Source organism: Nannospalax galili, unplaced genomic scaffold, assembly GCF_000622305.1.
Source record: "Nannospalax galili isolate Female #2095 unplaced genomic scaffold, S.galili_v1.0 scaffold217, whole genome shotgun sequence".
NCBI classification, from domain to species: domain Eukaryota; kingdom Metazoa; phylum Chordata; class Mammalia; order Rodentia; family Spalacidae; genus Nannospalax; species Nannospalax galili.
The window spans coordinates 1845281-1860925 of NW_008340643.1; the positions used below are offsets into that span (position 1 = coordinate 1845281).

General features: G+C 45.4%; 1 protein-coding gene across 1 annotated transcript in view; it reads right to left on the reverse strand.

Annotated features, from left to right (window-relative positions):
• The window catches only part of Bclaf3 (BCLAF1 and THRAP3 family member 3), a 64797-nt gene extending 50156 nt beyond the window's left edge, over positions 1-14641 (reverse strand). Inside the window, 1 exon segment of the mRNA XM_029564793.1 lies at positions 14466-14641. The gene's annotated coding sequence lies outside the window, so the exon portion shown is untranslated.
• Between the last annotated feature and the right edge of the window lie 1004 nt (positions 14642-15645).

A 15645-nucleotide genomic window follows, 5' to 3' on the forward strand; every position in this document is an offset into this window, starting at 1 on the left:
ATATATGGTATATGTGTTATATATATGCTATCTTTCTCTTAACCTTAGGGTGTCTCTTTTCCTTTACTTACCATTAATAGTCCACATAAAACTAGTTGTTTTCCTTAATGAGGTCCTAAGACATCAATGCCCTTGCCCCTTTATCTTTTTTTGTCCCCCAGAACAGCTTGATCATCATCCTTTCCCCTTGGGATTCTTCCCTTGAACTTATTTTTTTAACTTTTTCTTTCTCTTTGGGGAGAAAAAAGGGTTTGTTCTATAGTTATTTCAACACATTGTATTTATTTACATAATAGTATTAATTCCAACAGGCAAAAGTCTCTAAATAGCATTAATGAAGAACCAAAATTCATATAACCTATGAATGTAGGAGATCAATTAGTTGGAAAATGCAGATTAAAACCAGCCATCTCACACCCATTAGATTGTCAAAAAATTTTAAGTTGATATTTTGTACAGTAGGCAAAGATGTGGTACAACAGGAACCCTCATATACTGGTAGGTGAAAATACACAAGTATAAATTGTTTGGCAGCAGTTTGGTAATACCTATAAATATTGAACATGCCCAAGGCCAACCTCAGCAATTTCACCCAGGAATACACCTTGGAATAGTTAACTTATAAATCCACACCTTTGGGTTCAATCCCCAGCATAGCAGGAAAAATAAAAATAGAAAAAATCATCAGCATTATCAAACCCTATAAACAAAGAAAATTAAAGCCAGTGTTTTAACCTCAATGAAAAAGATTGCATACTCAATATAGAACCCAAATATCATGGCAACAAAAATTTCCAACATACAAGAATGTAGTAAAATGAACACTTATTAGCTCTGCCTAAGAAATCTACTAAAGGATGAGCTTCATCCAACCAGCGACTAGGAAAAGCCACAAAAGTACTGCTAGCATTTGAAAATACGTTGAGTGCATGTTTACAGGATGCATGAAAGTCCTGGGTGCAATCTCCAGGAGAAAACACAAACACATACACACACACACACACACACACACACACACACAGACACACACAATGTACATATAAGACACTAAAAAGGGCTGGGGACAGAACTTGGTAGAGTGCTTGCTCAACATGCTCTAAAGCCTGGGGTTCAATCCACAGCACAGGAAAAAAGAATAAAACTGCTTTTAAAGACTGAAAAGGGGAGGGGGGAGAGACGGGATAGATGGCTCAGCGGTTAAGATCACTGGACTGGTTGCTCTTGCACCTGGGTTCAATTCCCAGCACCCACATGGCAGTTAACAACTGTTGTAACTCCAGTTCCAGGGGATCCAACCCCCTCTTCTGATCTCCATGGGCATTGTACAACACAGGTGCACTTATACACATGAAGGCAATATACTCATACACATAATTTTTTTTTTAAAAGGCAAGAGCAGGATGTGGTAGTACACATCTTTAACCTAAGCATTGGGGAGGCAGAGGCAGGCGGCTCTCATTGAGTTTAAGGACAGCTTAGTCTACACAGCGAGTTCCAGCCCAACCAGGGCTACAGAGACCCTGTCTCAGAAAAAGAAAAAATCAAAACAGAAAAATCAGTACAAGAGGGGGGGAGAGACGGGATAGATGGCTCAGCGGTTAAGATCACTGGACTGGTTGCTCTTGCACCTGGGTTCAATTCCCAGCACCCACATGGCAGTTAACAACTGTTGTAACTCCAGTTCCAGGGGATCCAACCCCCTCTTCTGATCTCCATGGGCACTGTACAACACAGGTGCACTTATACACATGAAGGCAATATACTCATACACATAATTTTTTTTTTAAAAGGCAAGAGCAGGATGTGGTAGTACACATCTTTAACCTAAGCATTGGGGAGGCAGAGGCAGGCGGCTCTCATTGAGTTTAAGGACAGCTTAGTCTACACAGCGAGTTCCAGCCCAACCAGGGCTACAGAGACCCTGTCTCAGAAAAAGAAAAAATCAAAACAGAAAAATCAGTACAAGAGGAACAGCACAAATAGCCTCAGTGCTGTGTGGGTAAACAGATTTAAAATAATTTAGAAAGAATTCTAATACAGCAGATATTAAGAGGTTAAATCAACACACAATGCTGAGAACTGGATAGTCACAAATTAAAGAATAAAAAGACTCATACAATGCCTACCTTACACAATATATAAAAATTAATTTAAAATGAAGGACTGGAGAGAACTGAGTTGGTAAACTGCTTGTCTTACAAGCATGAGGATGAGTTCAGCCCCAGAACTCATGTAAAGAAAGCCAGGCATAGTGACATGCACTTGTAATTCCAGCACTGGGGTGTGGCAGAGATGGGTAGATCCATGGGCTCACTGGCTAGCTGGCTTAGCCTATTTAGTGAGTTATAATTTCTTAGATTTATTTATTAACTGTGTTCATGTGTGGGCATGCCAAGAAACAACTTTTAGGAGCCAACTAACCCATGGGGTTTCTAGGCAATGAATTCAGGTTTTCAGGCTTGGTGACCTAGTTCCTTTACCTGAATTGGGTGAGCTCTAGGTCAGTGGAAAATCTTACCTCAGAAAACATGTAGAAATCCATTTGTTCTCAAACGAAAGACCCAGCAAAGAACTGGGGAAATGGGCAGAAGGCTTCAACCTCAGCTGAGGAACTATTGGCAGTTATCACTTCTGGGTGAGGGAGACTTGGTCTTCTTTAAGGGAATGACACTAGATCAGCTGAACAGGCACCAGGGGATGAACTCACAGAGGGACATCTGGGGACACAAACTTGACTTGAGAGGCCTTAACGTATATGACAGAATGCATGAAATCTGACGGGTGGGCCTCTGGGGGAGTGCAGATAGGGGAGGGGGTCTAAATATGATGAATATGTATTGCATGAAATGTACAAGAAGTCAATAAAAATAAATATTGAGAAGAAAATTACCTGTGGTGTAAAAATAAATAGAAGGAGAAAATACTGGGAAAAAATTTAGAAAACATGGATTGTGCCTGAGGAACAAAAACCAAGATTATTCTCTAACTTGTATGTATATATGTATATACACACCTGCCCACATATGAGCACACACAAACGCCTACATAGATGTGTACACACACAAAATGGATTATAGGCCTAACTACACAAAATTTAGAACAAGGATAATCTCTGTGACCTTGAATCAGGCAGTAGTTAAGATATGGCACTAAAAACTTAAGCAACAAAAGAAAAAAATTGATAAATCAAAATTATAAATATTCATGTCACAAAGAAAGCTACCAAGAGAAGCTGCCAAAGTAGGCCATAGAGGAGCCACAGAGGCAGGCCTCAAGAGCCATAGCAGCGCATCAGGGGTGTCAGGCTGTGGGGCCACCTTAAGGGCCCAAGGACCTGCAGGGCCACAACCTACCACTGCTGTGCTGCCTTGGGCCTGCTATCTGTCAGGTCACAACTAAAGGTACAGGTCCTGAATGCCAATCTGGAAAACTTTCTTGCCTGGGTGGATGAGTTTGGGGGCATAGAAGCCACAATTCAGAGAGACTGGTCTACGTGGTCAACAACCATGTGTTACATGCGAGAAAGTCGCTGAAATGGGTGCATGTAAGGCAAGATTCACAAGTTTGAGGCTTTTGTGAGGATAATTCAGGCAGGAATATGTAAAGGATGCTGGAGCAAGTCACCAAGGTTAAACCAGGACATCCCCTTGGCATTCAGACAGCTCCGCATGCCATCAGCATGTGGGCTCCAGCCTCATCAAGCCTCATAGCTGTAGCCAACAATCCAAAATAGGATGGAAGAACACTGCCCTGACTGTGGGGACAGGTCCCAGCTCTGAGTCTGCTCCCCTACTAAAGGAGGACTCCAAGTCGGATTTTTGTATCAAGCCAAACAGCCTATTAACAGGCGTGTATCAAGTCTGAGAATGACATGTTAAAAAGTTTGTCTTTTAGCCAGGCTTGGTGGTATACGTTTTAATCCCAGCACTTGGGAAGCAGAGGCAGGCAGATCTCTGTGAGATCCGAGGCCAACCTGGTCTACATAGTGAATTCTAGGCCAGCTGGGGCTACAGGGAGACCCTGTCTCAAAAAATCCAAAACAACAAAAACAAGTTTATTTTCTGCTAACTACTTTGTGTATTCATTATTACATGTCAAAATTGTAGGTCCTTGTGTTTCAGTTCTAATATAAAAGCTGTCTGGTAGAGGCCTGGAGAAGCCAAATGAAGTAATTTATGTGTACAATAGGATAGAGCTGTTATTTTCACTGATTTTTTTTTACAACTGTTACCCTGTCAAGATTTATATATTTATATGAGTGCAAGAAAAGTAAGCAAGTAATTAGAACATTATTATTAAATCCTAAAAAATGCCACCAAAAAGTAAAAATACAAAATATAAAACAAGAGGAACAAAAGGAAAAAGAAAACCAAATGAATGAAAGAATTTTTTTTAAATCATTTCTTTTATAAAGAAATGCATGCTGAATACTTTAAAGAATGTCTATATTACCCTGACTACACCCAATTTTATCATTTACAAAAAGAATGCAACTCAGTGACAAGCAAAGTTTTTAAATGCACAAAAGGGATGAATAGACATTTCTTCAAAGAAGATATGAAAATGGCTAACCAGCACATAAAATCTCTAGTCATTATAAAATTATAATCAAAAGCATAATGGATACTTCATGCCAATAAAGACAGCTAAAAGATAACACATTCCAAGGATGTAAAGATAATATAACCCTGATACACGGATGGGTAAATGGTAGAGTCAGCTAAGTTTGGTAGTCCCTCAATACCATACGGTCCAAATATTATTCTACTCCAGGTATATAAAATCACAAAAACTTGACAATATGTCCATGCAAAATCTTAAAAGAACAATGTTCACAGAAGCATATTCATAATAGTCAGAGGGTAGAAACAATCCAAATGTACATTAACAGATGAATGAACAAAATATGTCATACACATACAAGAGAATATTTGGCCATAAAATGGAATAATTTTGATACATACTAAAATGTGGATGAACCTTAAAAACACTATGCTAATGAAAGAAGCCACTCACAAAAAAACATGTATTTTATGATTCCCCTTATGTGAAATTATCTAGAATAGGCAAATCCATAGAAACAGAGTGATGGCTAATGGGTATAGCATTTTTTTCTTTCTTGGTTTTTGAGACAGGGTTTCATGTTGGGCAGGCTGACTTCAAACCTGCCTTGTAGCAAAGAATAACTTTGAAATCCTGATCCTCCTGCCTCCACCTTCCAAGTTCTGAGAATGCAGTCATGCACCACCACACCCAGCAAGAGTTTTGGTGAAGAAACTGTTCTGAAATTAGACTTGTGACAATGTCTATACAACTATTTGAATATACTAAAAATACTGTACACTTAAAATGGGTGAATTATGCAGAAAGATTCCATACTAAATGTAAATTCAGCATTTACAAATGCAAGAGAATAAAAATTTCCCAGGAAAGCCTCCGAAATAAAGAGGCTACCTATACTCTAAGCACAGAACTACACAGCACACAAAGAGGGTGATGAGCAGCTCAGAGCAAAGAGGAAAGCAGATGTGAGAAGATTAAGCATCAATTCTTCTCCTGGCCAGAGACTGCACGCCACCTCACCACCAGTTCATCAGTAAGGAAAAACAGGAAGGGCACACACAGCCCCACCGTTGCTTATCATTATCCTACTTTGGAAATAAACAGTTGTAAATAATAAATACAGTAATTCGGGGGCTGGAGAAATGGCTCAGTGGTTAAGAGCACTGACTACTCTTGCAGAGGATCTGGGTTCGATTCCCAGCACCCACATGGCAGCTACGAACCATCCTTAACTCCAGTTCCAAGGGAATCTGAAGCCCTCTTCTGACCTCCGCGGCACTGCACGACACAGGTGCACTCACATACATGCAGGCAACACACTCATACACAGAAATCCTTAACTCGTTCCAAGGGAATCTGAAGCCCTCTTCTGACCTCCGCGGCACTGCACGACACAGGTGCACTCACATACATGCAGGCAACACACTCATACACAGAAAATAAAAATAATAAAATATTTTTAAAAAGTAAATAAAGTAATTCTTGTACCTCATATACCAAGATATAAACATGAAAGTAAAGACATTAGAAAGGGGCTAAGTTTAACAACGGTAAACTATTAGAACAAAAATAATCTTCCCAAGGGCTAGGGAGATGACTCAGTAGATAAAGTATTTGAGCTGGATCCTCAGAAACCACTTTAAAAATGAGAAAACTGACTCCTACAAGATGTTCTCTGACCTCCACATGTGAACATTCATATGCATGTACACACTAAATAAGTAAATGTTAAAAAGTTTAGTTTAAAAAAAAAGAAAAAATTACTGACAACCCAGAAATGGTGGTTAATACCTTTAATTCTAGCATTTAGAAAGCTAAAGCTGGAGGATTATTGTGAATTTGAGACCCGCCTGGGCTACGGAATCAAACTCTCCAGAAGTTGAAAGAGAGATAGACAGGCACAGACTATGTATCAAATTATATGAAACGCATTTAAAGCAGTGACCAGTCAAAAATTCATTTTATGAGGCTGGAGAGATGGTTCAATCAGGAAAGGTTTTACCATACAAGCATAAAGAACGGAGTTCAGATTCCTAGCACCTATGTAAAAGCCAGTGCAGCAGCATGTCTATAATTCCCATGCTGGGGAGGCAGAGAGAGGAGCATACCTGGAGCTTGCTGGCCAGCCAATATAACCAAATCAGAGAACTTCAGATTCAGTGAGAGACTGTCAAAATATAAAGTAGAAATAGGCTGGGAGTTGGTGGCACATGCCTTTTATTCCAGCACTCAGGAGGCAGAGGCAGACAGATCTCTATGAGATCAAGGTCAACCTGGTCAAAATAGTGAGTTCCAGATCATCTGGGGCCTGTCTCAAAAAAAAGCGATGATGATGATGATGATGATGATGTAGTAGAGGACACTGAGCTGGCTCATTAGGTAAAGGTGCTTGCTGCACAAGCCTGGCGACCTGATTTCAATCCTTAGAACCCATGTGGTAAATGGAGAGAACTAACTCTATGAACTTGTCCTCTGACCTCCATATGCACCCCAGCACACACACACGCACAAACACACCACACACAGTAACAATAAAATTTCAAGAAACTTTTTAAAAGGGCTGGAGAGATGGCTCAGTGATTAAGAACACTGGTTGCTCTTGCAGAAGACCTGGGTTAGATTCCCAGTTGTTGGGATAAGTCAGAAGTGCCTGGAATGTAGAGCATAGCCACGCAACCCCGGAGACCTCCCAGTGAGGAGGGCACAAGCCAGGCCTGCTCCATTCTAAACACACTGTCTCTTACCCAACAGGCCCCAGGCAAAACTATTAGGTCTCTAATCCCTTAATCCTACCTGGGTCTCTTGAAGATCATGTGACCGGACAGCACAAAGGCCATGTAGCCTTAGAAAACCCCTCCCTACCCCTACCTGCCTGCCCACCAGAAACCCAACCCCACTTCCCCATAAAAACTTCTGCTTTGCCATATTAAAACGAGCTGTCCGCTGACACAGGTGTTTTTCCCGCTGTACTCGCCGCTGCCCAAGGCCCTGCTCTCCCCATCGGTCTCTCTCCTTGCCCCATCCTCCAAGATGGGGACCAGTGCATAATGGTCTCCTGGTAGCAGCAGAGTCCAGGCCAAGGGGAGACTGGCACCCAGCACCCACATGGAGGCTAACAACCATCTGTAACTCCAGTTCCAGTGGATCTGATGCCCTATTCTGACCTCCTAGGGCACTGTATGACACAGGTGCACTTACATACATGCAGGCAATACATTCACACACATAAAATTAAAAATAATATCTTAAAAAAAAAAAGACGCACAGCAATGGAGACACCTGATATGAACTTCTGGCCTCCACATGCATGTATACCAATGTGTACACACAGTCACACAAAAAAAAATTTTATCATAGTAAACCTATTTATCAATAAAAATTAAAGAATAAATTATGAGTTCGCTTATGAGTTTTTTAAAAAAAGACATATGCCTTTAATCCCAGCACTCAGGAGGCAGAGGCAGGTGGATCTCTGTGAGTTCAAGCCCAGCCTGGTCTACATAGTGAGTTCCAGGACAGCTGGGGCTACAGGGAGACCCTGTCTCAAAAAGGAACCCCCCCCAAAAAAAAACAAAAAACCACTTCAAAATATAAAGGGGGAGGGGGCTGGAAAGATGGCTCAGCAGTTAAGAGCACTGGCTGTTCTTGCAGATAGATGATAGAGAGAGAGAGAGAGAGAGAGAGAGAGAGAGAGAGAGATCATTGCAGCTGTGCATGGGGGAAGGAAGGAAGGAAGGAAGGAAGGAAGGAAGGAAGGAAGGAAGGAAGGAATACATGAAATTGAGCAGCAGGTAGTTAAGAGGGGCTACAGATGGGGAGGGGAACTAAACACGATCAAAATATATGTATCTTATATGCAGCAGACAAGCACTCTACCAACTCAACTACATAACCAACTCCAGAACAGCTTTCAGAATTTAGAAACCTGAAGCTGGAGGGATGGCTCAGCAGTTAAGAACACCGGCTGTTCTTGTAGAACACCAGGGTTCAAATTCCAGCATCCACATGGCAGCTAACAACTATCTGTAACTCCAATTCCAGGGCATCTGACACCCTCTTCTGTCCTCTGCAGACATTGCATGACATGGGTACACTTACATGCATACAGGCAATATATCATACATATAAAAAATTAATAAATATTAAAAAGAATTTAGAAACTTTTATTTTTGCATGTGCATGCATGGGTGTATGCGTATGTTCAAGAGTGTGCATGCCATGTGTGTTAGGGTTTGGATCTGTAGCAACCCCCTCTCCAGTGCAACAGAACCTCATGATTTTACAAGCCCTCTGAAAATACAGGAACTGAGTTAATGAGCACCCTGACCATCTGCAGACAAGATAAACAGACTCTCTACACCTTTGACCTGAGACCCAATTGCTACAGGAGCTGTTTCAGCACAGCTTGCTTCCCCTTAGATAATATTAGAAGATAAACAGACCCATGATCCTGGCTGATAGAAGGGGATGGAAGGGAGTGGTTTGACAGAGCTATTCTCTCCTGATAAGCCCTGGGCTCTCTCCCCTTCCTAACTTTTCAAAAAAATATTTTCCAACCTTCTGCATCCCCCCAAATCCCCTATTTTTATAGGGGCCAACAGCCTGCAACCAACAGCCTGCAAATGGTCAGCTCCTCTATCCCGAATGAGGAACTCTCCTGTACATTTTCCCTGCCAATAAACTCTATCCTGCCAGAGTTCTTGTCTGTGTTCTTGTGCTTTCTCCCGATTTTGACTTGATTTAACTATCATATGGTGCCAAAACCTGCCCAAGACCTACAGGACCCGCAATCTTTAGAGAATCACATGTAAAGAACTCCAACCAGACCTGGCTGCCATTACTGGCCCCTGCAAACACCGATTCGGCTTTGAGGTACACTCCAACCCCCCCCTTCTCTCTCTTACTGCCTTTCACTCAGGAGCATACTCTGCTTGACTTCACTTCCGCTTTCTCGTGCTCAGCGATTCACAGCCCTTCTCTTTCTCTCGCTCCCACCCTCCTCAGGCTCCTCTTCCCTCAGCTTCCACTGAATTTCAGAATCAACCTCTCTCTCCTTTTTCTATTTTCTCTTGTCTTTCCCATCACCCTTCTGACTCCACAAATCTCTCTTCCCCTCCCTTTCCTTACACTTTGTCTCCCTCCACCGGCTGGTCGCACCACGTTCTCATTGCAGGGTTTTCCACTCGTTTGGCGATCGCCTCGAAAATCACACTAGTGTGTCGTAAAGTCCTTTCCTTTCTCTGGGTACAGGAACATGCACCCCTTACTTTCCCTCCCTGGTGATGATTGCAGGATGCTGCCCCCAGGGACCGGAAAAAAAAATCATTCCCAGGCCTTTTCCTGGGAAAGGACACTTTCCTTGGTGATTCGTTTTACACACACTTTTGTGCGACCTATGCCTTTTCTCTTCCTGCCACCCCCTTCCTCGTATCCTGCGCTTTGCTGCCTGGACTCTTGGCTGCCATCCCTGCCTCCACTCCCCGTGGAGAGAAGATCCTCAGTGTCTCCTCCTACTTGCTTGCTCAGTCCCTTCTCTATCTCCTCTGCACTCTGTACATAATCTGTCACTATGGGAACCACTCAGTCCAAGTCTGAGGGCCTAACGCCTCTTGCTTATCTTCTTAAATCCTTAAAACAACTAGGACCTCCAGATACAATCAGGCCAAAGTGCTTAAAGTTCCTGTGCACCACTGCCTGGCCCCAGCACAAGTTAGATAATGATTGTTTGGCCAGACACCAGAACCTTAAGACTCCAAAATTTTGAGAGATTTAGATAATTTCTGCCAATGTTATGGCAAAAGGTCCAAGCTCCCTTATGTCCAAGCCTTTTTTTGATCTCCGTGCTAATCCCTTCCTCTGTCTCGTGTTCTTCCCATCAAGTTCTCCTCGCCAAGACAGTTTCAGGGAACCCCAACCTGCCAGTTCCTACCCCCTTGGGGGCCTCTGCTCCCTCTCCCTACTTCTCTACCCCAGCTTTTGATCAACCTCAATGCCTCCCAGCCCCTAGTATCTTGTATTTCTTCACTTTTTCTTTAAAGCTTCCTTCTCCCAGCTATGTAGCTGCAAGTCAGCCACGTGTCTGACCTCCCACGCAGGCTCTAAACCTGCATGGCTCCATGGCTTTCTTTCCTTCCCACTATTCACCTCAAGGCAGCTGCCAAGATCACCAGCCTCCCCTACGTGGGCCATGTTCAGCAGCAAGACAACTACGGTGCCCCCATCCTATAACACGAAAGGCTGGAATGTTAGGGTTCCAATCTGCAGCAACCCCCTCTCCAGTGCAACAGAACCTCATGGTTTTACAAGCCCTCTGAAAATACAGGAACTGAGTTAATGAGCACCCTGACCATCTGCAGATAAGATAAACAGACTCTCTACACCTTCGACCTGAGACCCGATTACTACAAGAGCTGTTTCAGTACAGCTTGCTTCCCTTTTGATAATATTAGAAGATAAACAGACCCCTTATCCCATGACCCAGATCCTGGCTGACAGAAGGGGATGGAAGGGGGCAGTTTGACAGAGGCTATTCTCTCCTTATAAGCCCTGGGCTCTCTCTTTCCCCTGCCTAACTTTTTAAAAAAATATTTTCCCACCTTCCACATCCCCCCAAACCCCCTATAAAAACCCCCAGCCATCAAGCCTGTAAACCGTCAGGTCCTCTATCCCGAATGGGGAGCTGTCCCGTACATTTTCCCTGCCAATAAACTCTATCCTGCTGGAGTTCTTGTCTGTGTCCTGGTGCTTTCTTGACTCAATTTACCTATCAATGTGAAGACTAGAGTTCAACATCAGGTATCTTCTTCAATCTCTTTTCATCTTAGTTTTTGAGACAAGAGTCTTTCACTGAACCTGAAGCTCAGCAATTCAGCTGGACTAGCTGGCCAGCAAGCTCCAGGGAACCTCCTGCCTCTGCCTCTGCCTCTTCAGAGCTGGCATTATATGAAAAATACTGTAGTGTCAGCTTTTTATGTGGGTGCTGGGGATCTGAACTCAGGTCCTTTCGATTGTATGGCAAAGCACTTTACTGAGTCATTTCTCCAGGCCAAAAAATCCACTTTAAAAATTTATGAGCCTCAAGGTGTTTCTGTACTCTGAAATTATTACAAGAATACAAAAACTATAGTAAGACAAGGTATGCGACATGTACTTTCCATAAAGGTCTCATTTGACTTTAAAAGAAACATAAGGCAAACACATTTTATAATCACTTGTTCATAGTTGATGAAATATCACCTTAGAAAAAGTGGGCTGGAGAGATGGCTCAGCCGTTAAGAGCACTAGCTGCTCTTGCAGAGGACCCGGGTTCAGTTCCCAGCACCACATGGTGGCTAACAATTATCTGTAACTCCAGTTCCAGGGGATCTGACGCCCTCTTCTGACCTCTGTAGGCATTACACATGACAAATATACACATTCTGGCAATACACTCATACATAACACATAAAAAATTAAAAAAAATTTTTTTTGGTCTTTTTGAGACAGGATCTCCCTGTAGCCCCAGCTGGCCTGGAACTCACTATGTAGACCAGGCTGGCCTTGAACTCACAGAGACACGCCTGCCTCTGCTTCCTGAGTGCTGGGATTAAGGACGTGTGCCACCATGCCTGGCTATAAAAAATAAATTATTTTTAAAAAAGAAAAAAGTTAAGTGATTTGCTCAAAGTAATCATATTTAAGTCCTGACTCCAAATCCCTTGTTTACCTAGAAAACTTTTCCTTACTAAACTGATAAAAGTGTAACAGAAGATGAAAAATTGAACTATCAATAAGAAAACGAAAAGAAAACCTGGCATGGTGGCATAAATCTGTAATCCCAACACTTGGGAGCCTGGGCCAGGCCAATGAAGAATTCAAGGCCAGCCTCTGCTACATAGTAAATGAGTGCAGCCTGGGCTATGAGACCCTGTCTTGAAAAATAAATGACTGAAAAACAAATAAACAAAGCTCATTATGAATCCACAGCAAAGTCTTTTCAAGCTGTGTTAGTTTGTCTGGACCTGTTCATATTTAGGGACAAAAAAAATGTTAAAGAGCTGCTGAAAGATAGGCTGTTGCAAGAAAGATGAGGCAGCAAGACACTGCGAAGGTTCAGAAGCAGGTTTTATTTTGGCTGCAGTCTGGCACAGGACTGAAGTCTCAAAGGTTAGACCCTAAAATGCTTACATTTAATAGATTTGGTAGTAATAAACAGGTGAGTGAATTCCATATTGGCTGGCTAACACCAAAAAGTTATAAAAAGCAAGCTGTTTGTCTAGTTCTTGAGGACAATAAAAAAATCAAACCTGTAAAAAGTTCTTGTCAGAGACAAACAGAATGAAGGAAGTTTCTTCAGGACACAAGGAAAGTGGTTGGGGCTAGTTGTGCCAGCGTTCTAATAACAAACTTATCAGCTGAATTTGGCCGACAGAGGAAAGAGGTATCTGTGTTTTCCTTGATTTTTCCCATTTATCCCATCAGGCTCTACAGTAAAGCCAAGCCTATAATCCCTGCCACTCCGAAGGCTAGCCTGAGGAGGTCAGTGAGACTGTCTCAAAAGGGACGATCTCTCTGGTGGAGGGCTTGCCTGGCACAGAGGCAAGACAGAGGTTGAATCTCTAGGGCCAAAAAGAGGAAAAAAAAGCAGCCTGACCAGAAGCCTTGGGGACTTTGTCCCTGTCATTCGCAATCACCCAGTGGGGGCTCCCAAAACCCTCCAGAAGGAAAACATGGCAGGAGGTTTGTCTCCAGTTCTCTCCTTCCCTATCTCGGCAGGACAGCCCCGAGAGTGGCCCTGTTTCCTCAATTCCTCCAAGAGAAGCCAGGTGATGAACCCATTTCCAAAACACCTTTCTAAAGGATGACTTTCATTTCAAGAGGAGCAGCTTTCGTCACCCATCCTCATCATTCTTAGGGGAAAGCCGCCGCTAAGGCAACCAGCTCGTCTCCCAGGGACAAAGCGGGGGGGGCTCGGGTCCCGCGGCCAGGTAACCCGTCCGAGGCCGTCAGAGGAACCAGGGCACGGTCCTAGGACGCCACCCCCAGCCCTGTCCCCAGATCCTACGCGACACGACAGGATGCGACTGCTCCAGACAGCGCAGAGCTACCACCTGACAGCGACACAGGGGCACCTGGCCACGCTAGCCTGGTCTCCCCCACCCCGGAGGTCCGGTTCAAGGCGCCAATGGGACAGCCTTGGGGACCTGCGTGAGTCGAGCGACCGGATGACAGAAGGCACCTCAGACGGAGAGAAGAGATGCGATCCTGAAGAAGCCTCCCATCTCCCCTTCCCCGCCTCCTGTCCTGCCATAGCGAGGACTGCCTCCCCCGGCGCACCGACACCCTCCCCTCAGCCCACAGACACCCAGGGCCGCCCGTCCGGCCTCAGCGAGGACCACCTCCCCCAGCGCACCGACACCCTCTCCTTAGCCCACGGACACCCCTGGCTGCCGTCACGCCACAGCGAGGACCGCCACAGCGAGGACCGCCTCCCCTGGCCCACCGACACACACTCCCCTCAGCCCAGGGACTACCCCGGCCGACCGTCTGGCAGCAGCGAGGACCGCCCCAACCCCCGGCCCGCGGATACCCTCCCTTCAGCCTAGGGACACCCCCGGCCGCCCGTCCCACCAGAGCGAGGACCGCCTCCCCTGGCGCACCCACACCTTCCCCTCAGCCCACGGACACCCCGGGCCGCCGTCCCGCCACAGCGAGGACCGCCTCCCCGAGCCCGCGGACACTCTCCCTCAGCCCCCGGACCGCCGACACGTTCCCTCAGCCCCCGGCCCACGGACACCCTGGCCTTTCGGCCGGCCGCAGTTAGGACCGCCTCTCCCTGGCAACCGTCACACCCTCCCCTCAGCCCGGGGACTCCTCGCTCCGCCCCCTCCCAAGGACAGCTTACCACGCCGGGAAGCCCTCACCTCAGCTGTCGCCATTAGAGTCTCCTCCGCCACTCAAAACGCTACCGTTACCGTCGCCTCAGGTGCCCAAACCGCCTCCGTCAACGACCCTTCCAAGACTGGCCCCTCACGCGGCCGCCGCCACCTCCTACGCCAGCAAACACCCAGCAACCCCCGCGGGGCCACGGGCCCGAGAACCACTTCCTTCCGGAGCTGTCTGGCCCCGCCCACGGGGTTCGCCGCTTGCCGAACACAGTGCTCCGGCGCAGCCGCGGGGGAGGGGAGAATGAGGCGATGCCCCGCCCAGACTGCTCCAGTCAGCGCGCCTGCGCCCTCTGTCGGTTGCGCTCACCTCGGTTCCCTGAGCCCTTAAAGCAGTTGCATCCACCCTCTGACTAGAAAGAACGGGATGACCAGCACTGAACCATAAAAGTCCACGACTCTTTAGGGTTGAAGATCAGGGTTTTAGAGGTCAGCTTTCAACTTGGTCCCCTGGGTTTCCAGCCTTGTGTGCAGATGGAGGTTCCAAGAGGCCAAGGTGGTGGCCAAGCACTTGGATGCTGGCCTTCCAGCTCTTCAGTTGGCCCTAAAAGCCCTTCCAGAACCAACTCACCTGAACCTGCCCTGCTGTAACCTCTGTCCCCGCCTGCTCAATCTCTAACAAGTCCTGTAACCTTTAACCATTTCTCAAAACCTCAAATGAAACTTCGACCTAGAAAACAAAAGCTCTGAACTTCCCAAATAGGTTAATGGTACAAATAAATACCAGTTCCTCTCTGTGTACTCTCTTCTATCCTCTTCCTTCTCTTCTCTCTTTTTCCTTTCCTCTTTATTCTCTCTTCTTCCTGCTCTTCTTTTGTGTCTGTGTATTTGTGTATGTCCGTGTGTGTTCTTCAGTGTGCCCATGGAGGCCAGAGGACATCAGGTGTCATTCCTCAGGCACTGTCCACTTTGTGCATGTGTGCGTGTGTGTGCATGTGTGTGTGCGTGTGTGTCAGGATCTCTCACTGGCCTAAAACTCACCAAGAATATACTAAGCTGGCAGGCCGGCAAGCCCCAGGGATCTGCCTGTCTCTGCCTCCCCAATATGGAGGTAAAAAGATGTGCCATCATATCTGGCTATTTTTTTTTTTTTTTTGGTCTTTGTGAGACAGGGTCTCCCTGACTCCCAAGTGCTGGGATTAAAGGCATGCGCCACCAC